Here is a 17281-nt window from a genome sequence, read left to right on the forward strand (position 1 = left end):
GAGAGATATGAGAGAGAGAGAGAGAGAAAGATATGGCCACTCTGATGTGATGATACCTAACAATAACAATTAAACTAAACAACTTAAAAATAAAGATTAGTTTGTTGTTGAAATAAACTATAAACTTTAAGCACGGATTAAACAGGGAACAGTCAAATTCATTAATTCAATTCTATTACTATGACTCTAACAGATTCGATTTTGTTTCTTTGTGCTAAGCAAAAGAATGTATGCAAGTGTTTCAATGAAAGCTTTAGGGGATATAACAGAATATTTATTAGATTAGAGCTAAAATTTTAGTAAAAATTTTTTAAAAAAGCTATGTGATATGATGATACACCTAGAACATATACAATAGCTTTAAAATGTTATTGAAGGGGAAACTGCAGGACTATATAGAATGAGGGAACCAATGTAAAAGTGGTTAGGAGATTTATGAAGCATTTCTGGTTTTGTCATGTGACTTAACAGAGAATTGGCTTCAGCTAATAAGATATGAAAGTATTTTCTTTCAAACTAAAGAAACTCATAAAGAAGGACTGAATTCTGGGACAAGTAGTTAATTGGGAGAAAACATGCTCCTGAACATACTGTACATGTTCTGGACATTAGTTATCATTATCAATGATTTGGTTTTATAGGCCTAGAGAAGTGCAGTTAGCATAGTTGATTAGACTAATGATACAGGTTATCTTGATGGCAGAACTAATTTTAATAACTATATAAATCAGATTTCTTCTGTATTTGTAGACTCACAAAAGTTCTGAAGGGATCTACCTTATATAGTGGAAATTTGAAAGTAACACTGGTACAATAAAATATTAATACTACTTTTTTATCTCCTAATGTTGTTGGTGTTGCATGCATTCATAAGCTCAATTTATTCTCCTCCGCAGAAATATCTATTTTTTTATTATTAGATATTTGGATACCTCTTCTTCTTCACAAGTTTTAAAAATAATTTTACAAAATACAATCACTTGATTTCTGGGATTGGGTTCCCAGCACTTTGTATTTCATAATAGATAATATTGTTGTTGTTGTTGTCATGTGCCATTGAGTCGTTGCAACTCATATTGACACTATGTACAACAGCTCTGAACTCTACCTTATTCTGAGCCGGTCTCACTGACTCCAATGTACCAACCCCTATTACTCTAGTTATTGTGTCAGTCCACCTCATCTGGGATCTTCCTCCATTGTGCTGTCCCTCCACCCTTCTAATGAGGATGTCCTTCTCCAAGCACAGGTCCCTCTTGGCCATATGCCCAAAGTATGAGATGGAATTTCAAAATCCTTGCCCCCAAGGAGAAATTTAGTTACACCCTCTCCAAGACAGACCTGTTTGTTCTCTTGGCATTCCATGATATGTTCAAGACTTCTCTCCAGCACCGCAACACAAAAGCATAAGTTCTTTTTCTGTCATCTTTAGTCATTGTCCAGCTTTCTTAATCATGGCAAGTAATTGTGAAGACTATGGCCTGGATCAGGAACACTTCAGTCACTAGACTAACATCACTTCTCTTTACCGCTTTGGAGAGGTCTCTGACAGAAGATTTTCCCAACACAACTCATCTTTTGATTTCCTGACTCCTGGTGCCAAGAGTGTTGATTGTGGAGCTGAGCAAGATGAAATTGTTAATAACCTCAATCTCTTCTCCATTTAACATATTGGTAGATTGAATAAAATCTATAGTCAAGCAAATACCAAACCCATTGCCATTGTGTTGTTTCTGACTCATGGTGAACCTAGAGCATGTTGTCTAACTGCCTCAAAGGGTGCTCAAGACTATAAACCTTTACAGAAGAATACTGTGGCACAGCTGTTGAGATCAAACACCAATCTTCTGGTTGGCAAGTGAATGCTTTACCTACTGTGCCATTGTTGTTGTTGTTAAGTGCCATCGAGTTGCAGGCAACTCATAGTGACCCTATGAAGGAGAGTCCGCGATGCTTGAGTGCCTTTCATCCTCTCCAAGTTCATAGGGTTTCCGGAGGCAAGCTATTATGGAAGTGGATGCCACTCCTCCTTCCAAGCTTGTTTTATTCGGTGAGCTCCACCCCACTCAGTGTCCGCATCGGGTAGCCAATCATTAACGTATGATCACCAGTGTCATTAGGTTTTCTCAAATTTCCAGTGGTATGTAGTCAAAATTGACTCCAAAATAACAGTCTAAAGAAGTGAGGTGGTATATTCTAGACAGCAAAGTCATTATTATAAAAGAAAATAAATATAATTCAAAAGTCCAAATAGAAATACTGGCGTTTTTTTACATACATGAAAGATAAGAAATATATTAGCACTTTATAATCACTTTGTTGGGTCATCTATACTTATTTTCTTATGTAATCTTCACAAGGAAAATATTCTTTTCAACATAAGTATGCAAATCTCGGACTACATGATTCAAAAATATGTTCACAATTACACAGTTAACATAAAGCATAACCAAGTTTTGATAAATAAGCTTTACATAAATACAGTTCAGATATGATTGAGCAAAAATATACAGAGGAAAATGATCATCTGATATTGTCTAGACACAGTTTTATTTGAGAGATAGATGATGATGATAGATTAGATAGATAGATAGCTATAGATAGATTTAAATGCCATAGGTATTAAATAAAATTTATTGTTTTAAGTTCTTTGACAAGTTTTAACAAATGCATGATCCTTAAATACAATCAGAAGTTTCAATATAAAGCATTCTAGAATTTATTCTAACAGATTGTTTCTTTTAAAAAAAAATAAAATTCATCTTAGGAAGGAACATACTGATTGTATATATATTAGGAGGTCACTACCACCCTAAAGGTAGGTGGCTTTAATCCTTTGGAGAAAGCTACACAATCTCTTCCCATTTGACTTACTGCTTCTGACTTACTGCTGGAGGGTCAGATATGAGTTAGTTCTGACTTGATAGTACATAACTACAACAGCAGCAACATATATATCATAGTGTTCTCTGGTAGTCTACTGCATAAGGACTTGTGAAGTCAACATAAAGGCAAGTGGTTTAAATTCACTAGCTGCTTTGTGGAAAAAGATAGACAATCTCTTCAAATGCAATTCACAGCTTCTGAAAACCCACTGGAGAGTCAGCTATGAGTCAGCTCTGACTTGACAGCAATGAAAGAGTGTAGTTATTATACAAAGTCAGAACGCTGTTACATATTTAGCCTGCTGTTTTAAATATTTTCAAATACTATAGAGTAATAGAATACAGATTATGATAGCTTACTTTTAAAATAAAGTTAAATTTTACTGTAGTGTAATTATATGTTGTTGTTGTTGTTATGTGTCATTGAATAGAGTACTACTCTTAGTAACCCTCTGAACAGATCTGAAACCTGACCTATCCTGAACCATACAGGATGGCTGGATTATCATTTCTGATTCACTTGAACCTATTGCTGCACTCTCTGTGTCAATCTTTCTTGTTGATAGTCTTCCTTTCTTTCACTGGCCATCCACCTTTCTAAGCATGATGTCCCTTTCCAAGGAATATATTCTTTTGATAACATGGTAAGAGTATGTTGTGAGATGAAGCTTCACCATCCTTGCCTCCAAGGAGCACTCTGGCTACACTTTCTCCAAAATGTATCTGTTTGTTCTTTTGGCAGTCTGTGGGATATTCAGTACTCTTCTCCAGAACAACAACTCAGTTGTTTTCATTAGGTACTATTGAATCAGCTCTGAACCATCGCAACAGTTTGTGACACAAACGGAACTTTCCCCCTTCCTGTACTATTCACACAATCTCTGCTATGCTTAGATTCATTGTTGCAGTCACTGTGTCAAGCCACCTTTTCGAGGGTCTTCTCCCTGATCTTCCACCTTTCCAAACATGATACCTCCTTTTAAGCATTGGCCTCTCCTGATGATGTGGGTGAAGTATATGAGATGAAATCTCACCAACCTTGTCAGGTTCACCTTAGCAGCTCTTCTTCCAAGACAGATTTGTTTGGGTCCCTTTTTTAAATCCATGATATATTCAATACCCTTTGCCAACATCACATTTTGAAGAGATCTTTTCTTCTTTGCCTTTTTAATTATTTGTTCAATTTTCTTATGTATATGAAGCAACTGAAAATGGTATGGCTTGGAACAAATATATTTTATTTTTTAAACTGATACTCTGACTCTGTAGCACTTTTTAAGAAGTTCTTGACAGCAAGTTTTTACTCCTAATTTTTTTTATTACCTTAATAGAATTTAAATCCAAGATATCACAATTAATAGCTAGGAATTTTAATTAAAATTTAATCATTGCATTTTCATGTATTTCCAAAATAGTAGTATTTAAAAAAAGATTCCAATAATATCAATTAGACTAGAATAAGTGAAGAGAATTAAAAGTATTTCTTCTAAAAGACACTAAACATTTGGCTCCACAGTCAACACTCATGGCACCAGTAGCCAGGAAATTAAAAGAAGTATTGCGATGGGAAAGTCTGCTGTTAGGGACCTCTCCAAAGTACTGAAGAGCAATGGTGTCTCTCTGGAGACTCAGGTGCATCTGATACAGGCGATGGTTTTTGCAATCACTTGTTATGCATCAGAGAGTTGGGCAATGACCAGAGGACAGAAGGAGAATTGATGCCTTTGAGCTGTGGTGCTGGAGAAGAGTATTGAGAATACCATGGACTGCTAGGAAAACAAACAGATTTGTCCTGGAAAGGGTTAAACTGGGTGGCTCCTTGGAGGCAAGGATTCTGAGGCTCCATCTAACATACTTTGGACTGGTTGTAAGGAGGGACCAGTCCTTGAAGAGGAACATCCTGCTTGGTAGGGTGGAGGAACAGCACAGGAGGAGAAGGCCCTCTATGAGGTGGTTTGTTTAGGTGACTGGGGTAATTGGGATGGGTTTATCGGAGAGAGTGCAATTGGCACAGGACAGAGCAGAGTTTAGGGCTGTTGTACATAGGGTCGCTATACATCACAAGGTATTCGATTGTGCATAACAACAAAAACATGTAAAAGTCACTGTTATTTAATAAAACCTCTAAAATGTAAAAATGTTCAGTAAAATAATTTCCAATGACATAAATAAAATTATTCGTAGAGAGAGTTTAAATAGATATATGAATGAGTTTAATTAGAAATATTATATTACTTCAAGATGAAATTTGAGGTCATAAATTTTAGCTTTATTTTTATTGTGACAAGTGGCCAAGGTTTACAAAGCAAATCCATTAAATCATATACATTTTGTTATGTACTACTCTGCAATTCACATCATGAAACATCACACATTTAAATGGTTAATCGTGCTGAGAACAGTGGGTTTCCCTAGTGTTACTACTCACTTAAAAGAATCATTTATTGTTTGGCTGAAAATTAAGGCACATATGTGCTTTTAAGTCCTTGGTGAGCTATTTTAGGTTAAATAATTAGAGAGTAATTAAATTTAAAAAAATATAAATTTGAAAGCATAACTACTTAAGCTTAAAAAATAGTTGAAGTTAATAGAAATCTCTTGAAGCTGCTATATAGCCTTCATTCAAACAGGCTATTGCTAATTTCACTAATTTTCTTTGATTGTTTTTGTTCATTGCTGTTGAGTTGGAACCAACTCCATAGCACAACAGGTTTTCAGAGGCAGTAACTTGCACTGGAGGAAGACTGCCCATCTTCCTTTGGTGGAGAAGCTGGAGGACTGGAACCATGTACGTTTGTATTGGTTGTGCAACTCCTTACCATTAAGTCACCAGAGCTCCCTAACCTTTTCCTATTCTAGCAACCTACACAGAAGCATTTATTATATTTAACTGTCTCTTATCCTAAGAGTTCTCTAGTCAGAAACATGTTTAGTTGTTTCTTTCATGACCTTGCCACTTTTGAACAATATTCATCGACTATTTTCTTAATGCCTGAACTTCCCTTACGATAGGAATTAGGTTAAATTATGTCTTTGGTGATATGATTCACACAGAGAAAGAGAGTGAAAAAAATGTATGTTATAACATTTTTAAAATTTATATTTTTAAGAAACTTGTAAATTTTGTCTTCAATTTCACATGCCTACACTAATGGCATATCCAGTCTTCCTGATTTTAAACACTTTGAGTTTATAAGGATGGCACAGGATAGAACAGGGTTTCAGATTTGTTATTTTGATCAGATAGAAGAGTGGGTCTAGAGAGAATGAGTATTCAGTACTAAAGCATTTTAAAATTCTTGAGTATTCTTCAACAGCATAATTTTTAATTATTAAATAGTTCATCAAGCATATTCTCCATTGTTATCTATTTAAAATGTTATCAATTTTTCCATTGAAAAGAACTTAAGTAACATACTTGTAAAACACATGTACACATTTCTATTTTTCTAAAGCAGATTTCTCATAGTTTAATTTCTGGGTTAAATGCTGCAGACATTTTTAAGACCCTTGATAGGAAACATGGTTTACTATATTTCCAAACTTATATTAATGTTATTTGTATACAAATTTGATACATAAAATTTATTTCATATTTTTATACTTGCTTTTATTAACTTACCAATAAAGACAAACATTTGTTTTCACAGTAAAACATTTTCCTCATGTATGTGACTAAACTTGAACTCTTTCCTTAATGAATTGTTTGCTTTCGAGTCTTACAATTTTTCTACTGGGAATAAAACTTTTTATATATTCAGGACATTATCCTCTATGCTTGTTATATATGCTGCAAATTCTTTTTTTCTCACGACCATTAACCTTTCATGATGTGTAAGTTGTTAACAAACAGATTCTTTAATAGTAGGTACATAAAACTTCCCCACTTTCACTTTTGCTTGCACTTCTATATGCAGTATAAAAATTGTCAAGTCAAAGAAATATGTGGTCAGCAAAAATATGACACAGAAAGACCTCCTAACACAATAAATTTAAAAGTACATTTAAAAAAAAGATATTTCCAATGCCAATTCAGCTTTATTTTAAGGATATAGAGAGAAAAATACTAACTTAAAAATGTGAATGATATTTAACTCGCTATACAAGTGTTCAGGTCTTTTGTTAATAGAGTCACTATGAGTCTTCTACAACTCAGTGGCACTTAACAATAACAAGGAGTGAGCTCTGTTGGCCTAGTTTCTATAACTTAGAAAGTTATACTATCAAGCCAAAGGTGGGTGATTTTAATCTGTGCCCCTCAGACCTGGTTTTAATTGTTTGTGGTCAAACATTCTTCTAAATGGTATAGCCCTGATCATTTGCTGTACAGACGTAACTCATGATTCCTTTGATGCATGAACACTGTGACACTGATGTGTCAAATGTGATAATGGTTATCCATGGTGGACAGAGTTTGGTAGAGCTTTTCTTCCAGACAAGCCTAGAAGCAGGAATGGCATCCACTTCCAAAAGAGCTTACCTCCAGAAACTCTATGAACTTGGAGAAATGACGAAAGTTACACAAGTGTACAGGTCTTTTGTTCACAGGGTCGCTATGAGTCATCTATGACTCAATGGCACTTAGCAACAACAACATAATGATAATACAAGTGATTTTTAGTTTCTTATGTATTTTCCATAATAAATTTTTAGATAATTTTATAATCATAAAATACGTTTAAAAGATAGATAATTCTTCCCCAATCTTTGTGATAACTTATTATGTGTGAAACAAAGCTCTATCAACACTATGACTTTCACCTTCTAAGTTTCTTGACATTCTGTTAGGGTAGCTAAGCCAATATTCAATTCCAGTTATGTAATATAAGAAATAAACTCTTTTTGTTTTTACATTACTCAACTATACTCCTATGCTTGTTCTTAAAACTTTTCAGATACAATTCAATTCTATGCCCATTATAGACAGAGTTAGTGACCTTGAGTGCATTGTAACCATAATATATTAAGTCAATTAAGCATGCATGAGATCAGGAATAAGAGAAAATACACAAGTGTGCCAGGCTGCTGCAGTTTTATACTATTGCTACCATGCTGTTCACTCCTGGATTATTATTATCTCATTAACTTTTACACCAGTTTGGAAATAATTTACACAAACTTTAGGCTAAATTAAACATTATTTAGGGTCACTGCAATGTTGAGAAGCAGTCTTATTTAAGGCTCAACTTTTAGAATTCTATCATACTAAATATAGAATCTTTATTTTGCAAAGAAAGAGTGTGACCTTATTACAAGTTTTTAAGTAAGATGATATAAATGAACTCCCGAAATTATTTATGGCATCCATAGAAAATTATCACTTGCTTAACAAAAAAAAAACACCACAATTTTCACTAATAAAATAATATGCTCATTAATAGCAGTAAAAAGCAGTTTTTCCTAGGATATTCTTAGGATGACCAGCTAAAGGTCACTGGTCCTGGAAATGTGCCTGGGTCAGAACATTCAAGTGACTATCGTAGTACTCACAGTCAGTGAATGAAGACTGAAAATTGGAGTGAAGATCAAAGGACGTAGTCATCCATAAAAACGTCAAGAGACCGAAATCAGCAGCTGAATAGAGCTAAAATGCACAATGAAATTTAGACCAGCAGAAAGAAAGGACTTCATAAAAATTTAAAAATAGTAACATCAGTGTTCACTACATAGGGAGATCCGGTAGCACAGTCCATTGGCAGTTTCCCTGCTAATTCAAATATGGTTTCTCTCTTGTGGTTCAAATCCACCAGCAGCTCTGCAGGAAGAGCTGGGCAATTTCCTCTTTAATGCCATTCATAGCCTCTGAAATCCTGCTGAATGGTCAGCCATAATAACTCAGTTCTGACTTGATGGCAAAGAGTAAGAAGATAGTATGTTACTATTGTTATTAGGTGCTTTCGTATCTGTTCTGATACATAACAATACTATATGTAATAGAAGGAAACCACGTCCAAACATATGCCATATTCAATCCCTGATGTGCAGTCCTTTGATGCAGTCTCTGTTTCAACCCACCCAGTTAACTATTTTCTTCTCTTCTGCTGACTTTTCCAAGTTGACATCCTTCTCTAAGAGACTGTTCCTCTTCACCCCCCTAAACAAAATAAAAGTACATGAGACAAAGAGTTACCATCCTTGCATTTCCTCTAAAATATATTTCTAAAGAAACGAGCAATTCAAAAGATAAGTCGTTATGACATAAACCACAAAGAGCAAGAGATGTGGGATTTGGTCTGACATACCTCTCTAGCTGTTTTGTCTTTGAAAAAAAGTTATTTTGCCAATCTCTAACCTCAATTATATATTCTGGAGTTTTAAAAAAAAAATGTTGCTTTAACAAAGGAAGTATTTCAAAGCAGAGAATCTTTTGATATTTCCTCCAGGTTTGATTTAATTCTAACTAGCAATCAACATAGGCATGTAATCATGTACAGTTAGTTTGAAAATTTAAAATTGTGTGTGTTAGTTCATATATAATGTTAACAATGCCTGTTTCTTTCTCTCTCTGGGCAGTGTAATTACTGTTTTGTTTTCTCCCTTACATAAGACTTACATGCTCTTGCCTGCATTCTATCCCCCATTGTGTTCCTATTAAACAAGCAAAATATTATTATTTTGTTTGGGTTTTTATATCGGAATCTCCTGGGGCATTAAGTTTAAAACTTAAATTTCAACAAATGGCTCTGATTTTTAACTTGGCACAAACCCTAAAACAATAATATTTAGCATTAGATAAACTATAATCACTTAAGATCACTTAAAAGAATTAATCCTCAACTTCCACCCAAACAGATATATGCACATCTATGTTTATCTCTGCTTTGTTCGTAATAACAAAGAGTTGGAAACAACCCAAGTGCCCATCAACAAACAAACAGATAGAGAAGCTCTGGTACATTCACACAATGGAATATTATGTGGTATTGAAAAAAAAAGGAACTCATGATACATTACACAAAATGGGTGACCATGGAGAATATTATGCTGAGTGAAATATCTCAGTCACAAAAAGACAAATACTGCATAATGTCACCATTATAAAAGAGGGCTGACATAGGGGTTGGGAGAGACTGAGAAAATGGGATAAATAATGTATACTGCATTGAAACAGATGGGGGAGAGAACTGTTTAAAAGACATATATGATTAGATATAATATTATGACAGGAGGTCAGAATGAAGGCAGCATAGTAGAGTGAATTTTGGAGGGAAGAATTGTATAATCATGAAAGAATTATTTACTTTTTTTTTTTTACTTTTCCTAAAGAAAAGCCAGCTGGGAGGAGGGGTGGCCAGGGAGAAAAGTGCAACAATGAATGAACAAAGTCTCTGTAAACTTTCATTAAAATCAATTTAAAATAAAAATAGATAATTAATTAATCAATCAATCATTGAATTTGTTAAAATATGTATTTGAATATTCAAATACATATATTAGCTAGCAGGAATAAAGAATAAAAATTAAAAAGTACGGTTAAAGTAAACCTTTTAATTATTTATTACATAATCAATTTAGGTATATTCAACTAAGCAAAGATTAAATGAGACTTTTCTGAGTGCTTCTTAGAGAAATAACAATTTTCTTTTGTGAGTTATTGTCCTTCAGGGTAAAGGCTGAAACATGCACTCTATCAGATTGCTGTAATACGAAAAGAGCTCTGGTGGGCTGGTCTGCAGGGAGTTGTGCTGCTAACTCAAAGGTTATACTCCTCTTGCAATTTAAATTGACAAGTGGATCTGTGAAAGAAAGAAGTTAAAGTTTGGAAACCCAGAGAGGGTCAACTATATGCCAGTCTCAACTCAATGGCACCAATAGGGTTTTGGGTTTGCTTGGTGGGTTTTTTTTTTGAGAAATTAAACTTAACATCAGTACATATATCCCATTTCTTGTCATGTTGTCAGGAGGGGCCAGGCCTGAGAAAGGTAGAGTCTGAGAAACAGAGAAAGACTCGACAAGAGGAATTGACACAGTGACTGTAACAGCAGACTTGAGCATGTCAGAGATGAAGTTCATAGAGTCATCATGAACGAGTCATAGCTGACTCAATGATACTTAAAACAACAACTTAACCAAGATTTAGAAAATATTTTTAACATCATTGTTAGGAGCAAAATATAGTCAAAACATAAAATTATGTCTCATAAATTTAACATAGTTAATAACGTCAGGTATCACAAAATTATACTCACTCAAAAAATGTTTTTCTTGTCCTTAATCACATTGCTGTACCTTGTGGCTAATGTTATTTCCCTTCTGTAATGTTATTATTAAACTTTTCTAATAGTTGTATTGCCATTACAAAGACATACAGCTAAAATCTACCTGCAGTTCAGTGGAGAAAGATGGAGAATGTCTGCCCATGTCAGTTCTAACTTGAAGGAACACAACAAGAGTTTCTAAGTTCAAAGCTCAAACGAACCTTTGTTTTTTCCTTGAAACCTATCAAATCAATAGAAGTAAACACTAATAACAGAATTTAAATGTCAATAGAATACCCTGATTTTCACAAATTTCATCTTATCTACAGTTGTTTACTTATCCAGTAAGTAATCATTCATCATCTTTTAGCTAACAGAAAGCACACTGAGGATTGAAGTGTGCACTGAAGTTCTGTCAGGTACAGATAAAAAGAGAGAGAGAAAAAAAAGTATATTTGCGGATAATGCTAGACTAGAAGGAATTGCGAAGTGCCAGAGGCATTTCAGAAAAAAACACTTGCTGGTTGGGAGGACTTTCAAGTTTTCCTACTGGCATTTTCAAATTAAAAAAAATAATAATAATTTAAGATAAAACTAGAATAGGAAAAGGTCAGTGATAAAGTAGAGGAAGTCTTTAAGGAAGACTATTACAGACAGATGATGTAACCTGGTGTAAGCACCGATAGGAAAAGGGGCTTGAGCTTACATAGAAGAGCAAATTGGCTAGATTGGAGTCTGGGTTACTAGTAGAGTCAGTGAGAGAAGGACAAGTAAGGACAGCTTTTGAGGGAATCTTACCTGATTCCATGAAACCTGGATATTATTCTTAATGCAATAAAGAACCACTTTAATACTCTAATAAGCAATGCTGCATTATTGTATTTTCATTTCAGGAAGTTTACGCTATCAGCTTGCTCCATAAAGTAGAATGTCAATAAAAATAAGGCAGATAGGTTGATACAGTGACCACGGTAAAGGCTCAACCAATACACTGGCTGAAAAACTAGCACCAGCCTGGGCTACGCTTCATTCTATTGTATGTAAGATTATTTTAGATGGAATCACAATTGAATCACAGTTGACTTTCCAATAGATTTTTAGAGGTTGTAAACAACATGAGAAGTGATTGTCAATCTTTCTCCCTTGAAACTAATCACAAAATTGAACAAACAGAGAGGCACCAGAGGTAGCAACACATCTCTCTATTAGTACAACCACATAGTTTCCTCACTATATGTCAAATCATTTTGATTTGGGCTTGTCTTGACAATACCAAATAGTAACAATAGACTTATGGACTTCTGAGTAGAAAATGGATAGATTAAATACATTGTTATTGCTGTTGTTGCTGATTACCAAGTTGTAACTAACCCATTGATGACCTACCAGCGTATGTTCCCAACCTTCTTCCTCTGAGCAGCTACTGGATTCAAACCATATGCCGTTGGGATTGAAGCACAGCTTCTTACCACGAGGCCATTAGAGTTCCCTGACTGATTATATTGTTAGGTGTTATCCAGTCAAATATGACCCACAGTGACTCTATGAACAACAGATTGGAACCCTGTCCTATCCTATGCCACCTTCACAATCTATAACACATTTAAGCACATTATGTCAATCCACTTAATCAAGCATCTTCCTCTCCTTTGCCATCCCTCCACCTTTCCAAGTTTGACATTCCCTCTCCAGGGAATAACCTCTCCTAGCAAAACGCCCAGAGTATATGTGAGATGAAGCCTTACCATTTTCACCTCCATGGAGCACTCTTGCTACACCTTCCCCAAGATATATCTTTTTATTATTGTGGCAGTACAAACGATATTCAGTACTCTTTTCCAATACGACATATCAAAGGCATCAGATGTTCTTCAGTCATTTATATTAATTGTACAGCTCTCAGGTTCATAGCAAGTTCATGAAAAGAACATGACCTGAGTCAGGCATCTGAGTCTTTAAACTGACATCATTGTTTCTCAATAATATTGTGTGATCCCTGACTACAGACTTTCCCAATGCAATACACCTATTGATATGACTACTGATACCAAGTATATTGATCATGGAGTCAGCAAAGTTGCAGTTGTTGACAGTTTCAATCTTTTCTCCATCTATCATGATGTGGCATATTGGTCCAGTGGAGAGGATTTTGTTTTGGTGTCATGGATTAGCAATCCACACTATACAAGACTTCTGCAACAAGTGCTTCAAGTTCTCCATCCTTTCAGCAAGCAAGATTGTGCCATCTTCATAACAAATTATTAATAGTGTCATTGATACTGTAGAGTCAGAACCAACTCAAAGCTGACCCTTCAGTAGGTTTTCAGAGACATGAGAGGAGATTATCCATCCTTCTCCTGTGGAGTAGCTGGTGGATTCACACAGTATGCCTTCGGGTTGCAGCACAGCTTCTCACCACTAGGCTACCAGAACTATACCAGTGATTTTATTTTACTTAGATGGACTATCAGCATCTTTTGTACCAGCAGTCAGGAGATCAGGAGACACTGCATTGGAAAAATCTATAGTCAGAGACCTCTCCAAAGCACTGAGGAACAATGATGTTAGTTTGCCTGATTCGGGCCATGTTAATCTGCTAACTTGCTATGCATCTTGGAGCTGGACAATGAATAAAAATGATAGAAGAGTTGATGCCTTTGGCCTCTCGTGTTAGAAAAGAGTACTAGTCTTACTTGACTTGAGGGCACCTAACAACATTAACGATAATACATTTATATTACAAATGTATGAAGACTGGTACAAAGGCCAGTACTAAAATAATTGTCGTTTTAATTCTCTCTTACTTTTTGACCCAAATATTAGTATTCTCAAGTGAGAGATAAGGAGTTGCACTGTCAACCCAAAGGCACGTGGATCAAGTCATCAGTGGTTCCTTTTGGAAATATGAGCAATCTTCCTCTTGTGATTAACCATCTCTGAAAACCTGCTGGAGGGTCAGCTATGATTCAGTTCCAGCTTCACAGTCCATAACAATAACAGCTAGTGGCAGGAAAGGAAAATGAAGTTATAAAATTTTGAGTAACTCACAAATATTATAGCTAATAAGTGCCAGAGCTGGGAATTGATCCCAGAATTATTTAACACTAAGGTCTAAATTTTGGCAAATATAAGAATAGTTTTGATAAAAATAAGTAAAAATTGGCACAATGTTTCTGTAGATACATAATCTATACATCTTACTCACTCATATTTTATATTTATGGAACAATCATCAGACATAGGCTCCATGCCAAGAATTTAGAGAACTGAAAATGAATGAAAGCCTAATTCTCAAGTGCCAAGAAATAATTCTCCAGTGTTTTTTCTATAGATTGTCCCGTGTCATAAAGTAACAGATGTTCTTACTGTCTATCAGTTAACAAAAAGTTTACCTAGAAGCTGTGCACAGGATATTTATTAAAACAACAGTCCATCCATATTTTATGCCAGGTGTCCTACATCACTAAACAAGTACTCTCCATATGCTCTTTGAGGTTATGCCAGACTGAACAAATCCTAAAATTCTTCCGTTAAGTAATTTATAGGTGGAATGACTACTGGAACTGGTAAAACCATTTTCTTAAAATGCAAAACGTTTGCAGTATATAAAAATATATAAACTTACATCCAATAGTATATGAAATATAGAGGCTTACATCTAATAGTATAGCACAAAAGGTTAGTGTTATTAGGTAACATCACTTCGAGTATGACTCACAATGATTCTATGACCAACAGGTCTGTAACCTGTCCTGTCCTGTGCCATCCTCATCATCTCTGACATACTGGACCCCATTGCTGCACTCACCTTATCAGTCCATCTCATTGAGACTCTTCTCTTCCACCATCCCTCCACTTTTCCAAGCAGGGAGTTCCTTCCCTCGCAATAGTCAGCTTCTCATAGCAATATATCCAAAGTGTGTGAGAAAAAGCTTTGTTATGCTTGTCTCAAAGGAGCATCTGGCTACACTTTCTCTGAGACAGATCCATATGTTTTTTTGGAAGTCTATAAAATATTCAGCTTTCTTATTCAATACCAGTCAAATACACCAACTCTTTGCCATCCTTTTAATTGTCCAGCTCTCAGAGACATGGAAAGTGATTGGAAAGATCATGGCCTGAATCAAGTACATCTTAGTCTTCAAACTGACATCATTGCTCCTCATTAAGTCAGAGAGGTTCCTGACTGCAGACATGCCTGATGTAATATGTCTCCTCATCTCCTGACTGCAGTTATCGAGGATGTTTATTGTAGATCCTAGTAAGGTGAAATCATTGATATAGCTCTGAGGCACTAGTGGTAAGAAGCTGTGCTGAGATCTGAAGGCATTTGCATGAAACCACCAGCTACTCCACAGGACAAGGATGGATTATCACTTTGCATGCCTCTGAAAAATCTACTGGAGGTTCAGGTATGAGTTGATTCTGACTCAGTGGTACACAACCACAACATTAATAACTCTTGTTATGTTATGCTTGCTGAAAGTGGGGATGGCCTGAAACATTTGTTACAGATAATCAAAGATTACAGCCTTCAATACAGATTGCAGCTGAAAAAGACAAAAATCTTCACCACTGGATCAATAAGCAACATCATGATAGATTGGTAAAATGTTGAAGTTGTAACATTCAAACAATTCATTGTTTTTGGTTCAACAGACTCACAGGGGATCTTTCAGCAGGGTTTCAGAGGCTATAAAGTGTATGAGAGGCAATTATTCAGCTTTCCTCCAAAGAGGTGCTAGATTTTAATCACCTCACTTTGAGTTGGCAGCACAACTCTTTACTTACATGGCTACCAATGCAGGAGACATGAAAATCTGACGTAAAAGTCAGAACTTATCAAAGATTGATCCACAGAATATTGATTCCATAGAATGTTTAGAATCTTTAGATAATTATTTTGGAAAATGTCATTTTGTATGTGTTGCTATAAGCTACCAAGTAGGAGCCGACCCTGAAGGTTTTCAGATTCTATAAATTGCATGAGATTGTCTATTTTTATCCTACCAAGCAACTGGTAGGTTCCAACAACTGTCTTAGGATTTATAGCACAACTCATCACTACTACGCAACTAGAAAATTAATGCAAGATTTTTCAGATACTTTTACATGACTCAACCACAGAGGAGGAATCATAGGAAAAGAGATGTGGCTACACTGACATGCTATTTTGATGCAACATTTTTTATGTTATATCTAAGTGATATGGTGAAAAATTTTAAAAAAAATGAAAAGTTAACAGACATCTCACACAATCATTTCATATCTGAATGATAGGGAACTCTATATTTTTACTTCATTTTACTGCTGCTGCTGCTGCTGCTGTTGTTGTTGTTGTTATGTGCTGTAGAGTCATCTGCAACCCATAATGACCCTTCCTGAGCCAGTCTCACTGATACAACACCCCAACCCCCATTACCGCAATTACTGTCAATCCATCTCATCCGGTGCCTTCCTTTCCTGTGCTTTCCCTCCACCCTTTCAAGCATGATGTCTTTCTCCAAGAATTGTTCCTTCCTGGCAACACACACAAAATATGTGAGACAGAACTTCAAAATCCTTGCAACCAAGGAGAAACTTGGTTTCACCCTCTCCAAGACACAACTTTTTTTTTTTTTTTGGCTGTTCATGGTATGTTCAAGAATCTTCTCTAGCACCACAATTCAAATGCACTGGTTCTTCTTATGTTATCCTTAATCATTAGTCAACACAGCAGTTCCCTGATGTGTTGCAAGTAATTGTAAAGTCCATAGCCTGGGTTAGGCACACCTTAGTCTCTGGACTGACATTGTTGCTTCTCAGTGCTCTGCAGAGGTCCCTAACAGCAGATTTTTCCCAGTGCAATTCATCTTTTGATTTCCTGACTGCTGGTGCTGAGAGTGTTGATTGTGGAGCCGAGCAAGTTGTAACTGTTAACAACCTCAATCTCGTCTCCATATCATGGTGCTTCCAGTCCACCCAGTGGTGAGAATATTTGTCTTTTTGATGTTGTGTTTCAATCCATATTGAAGACTACAGTCCTTGACTTTTTGCAGCAAGTGCTTCATGTGTTCTTCAGTTTCAGCAAGCAAGATTATGTCATCTGCATAATGTAGGTTGTTGATAAGTCTTCCTCCAATCCCGATGCCACATTCTTCCTCATAAAGCCCTGTTTCCCAAATGATCTGTTCTGCATGTAGATCGAAAAAGTATGGA

The sequence above is a fragment of the Elephantulus edwardii genome, unplaced genomic scaffold, assembly GCF_000299155.1.
Source record: "Elephantulus edwardii isolate Elephantulus edwardi_28Jun2011 unplaced genomic scaffold, EleEdw1.0 scaffold00001, whole genome shotgun sequence".
Classification (NCBI taxonomy): Eukaryota; Metazoa; Chordata; class Mammalia; order Macroscelidea; family Macroscelididae; genus Elephantulus; species Elephantulus edwardii.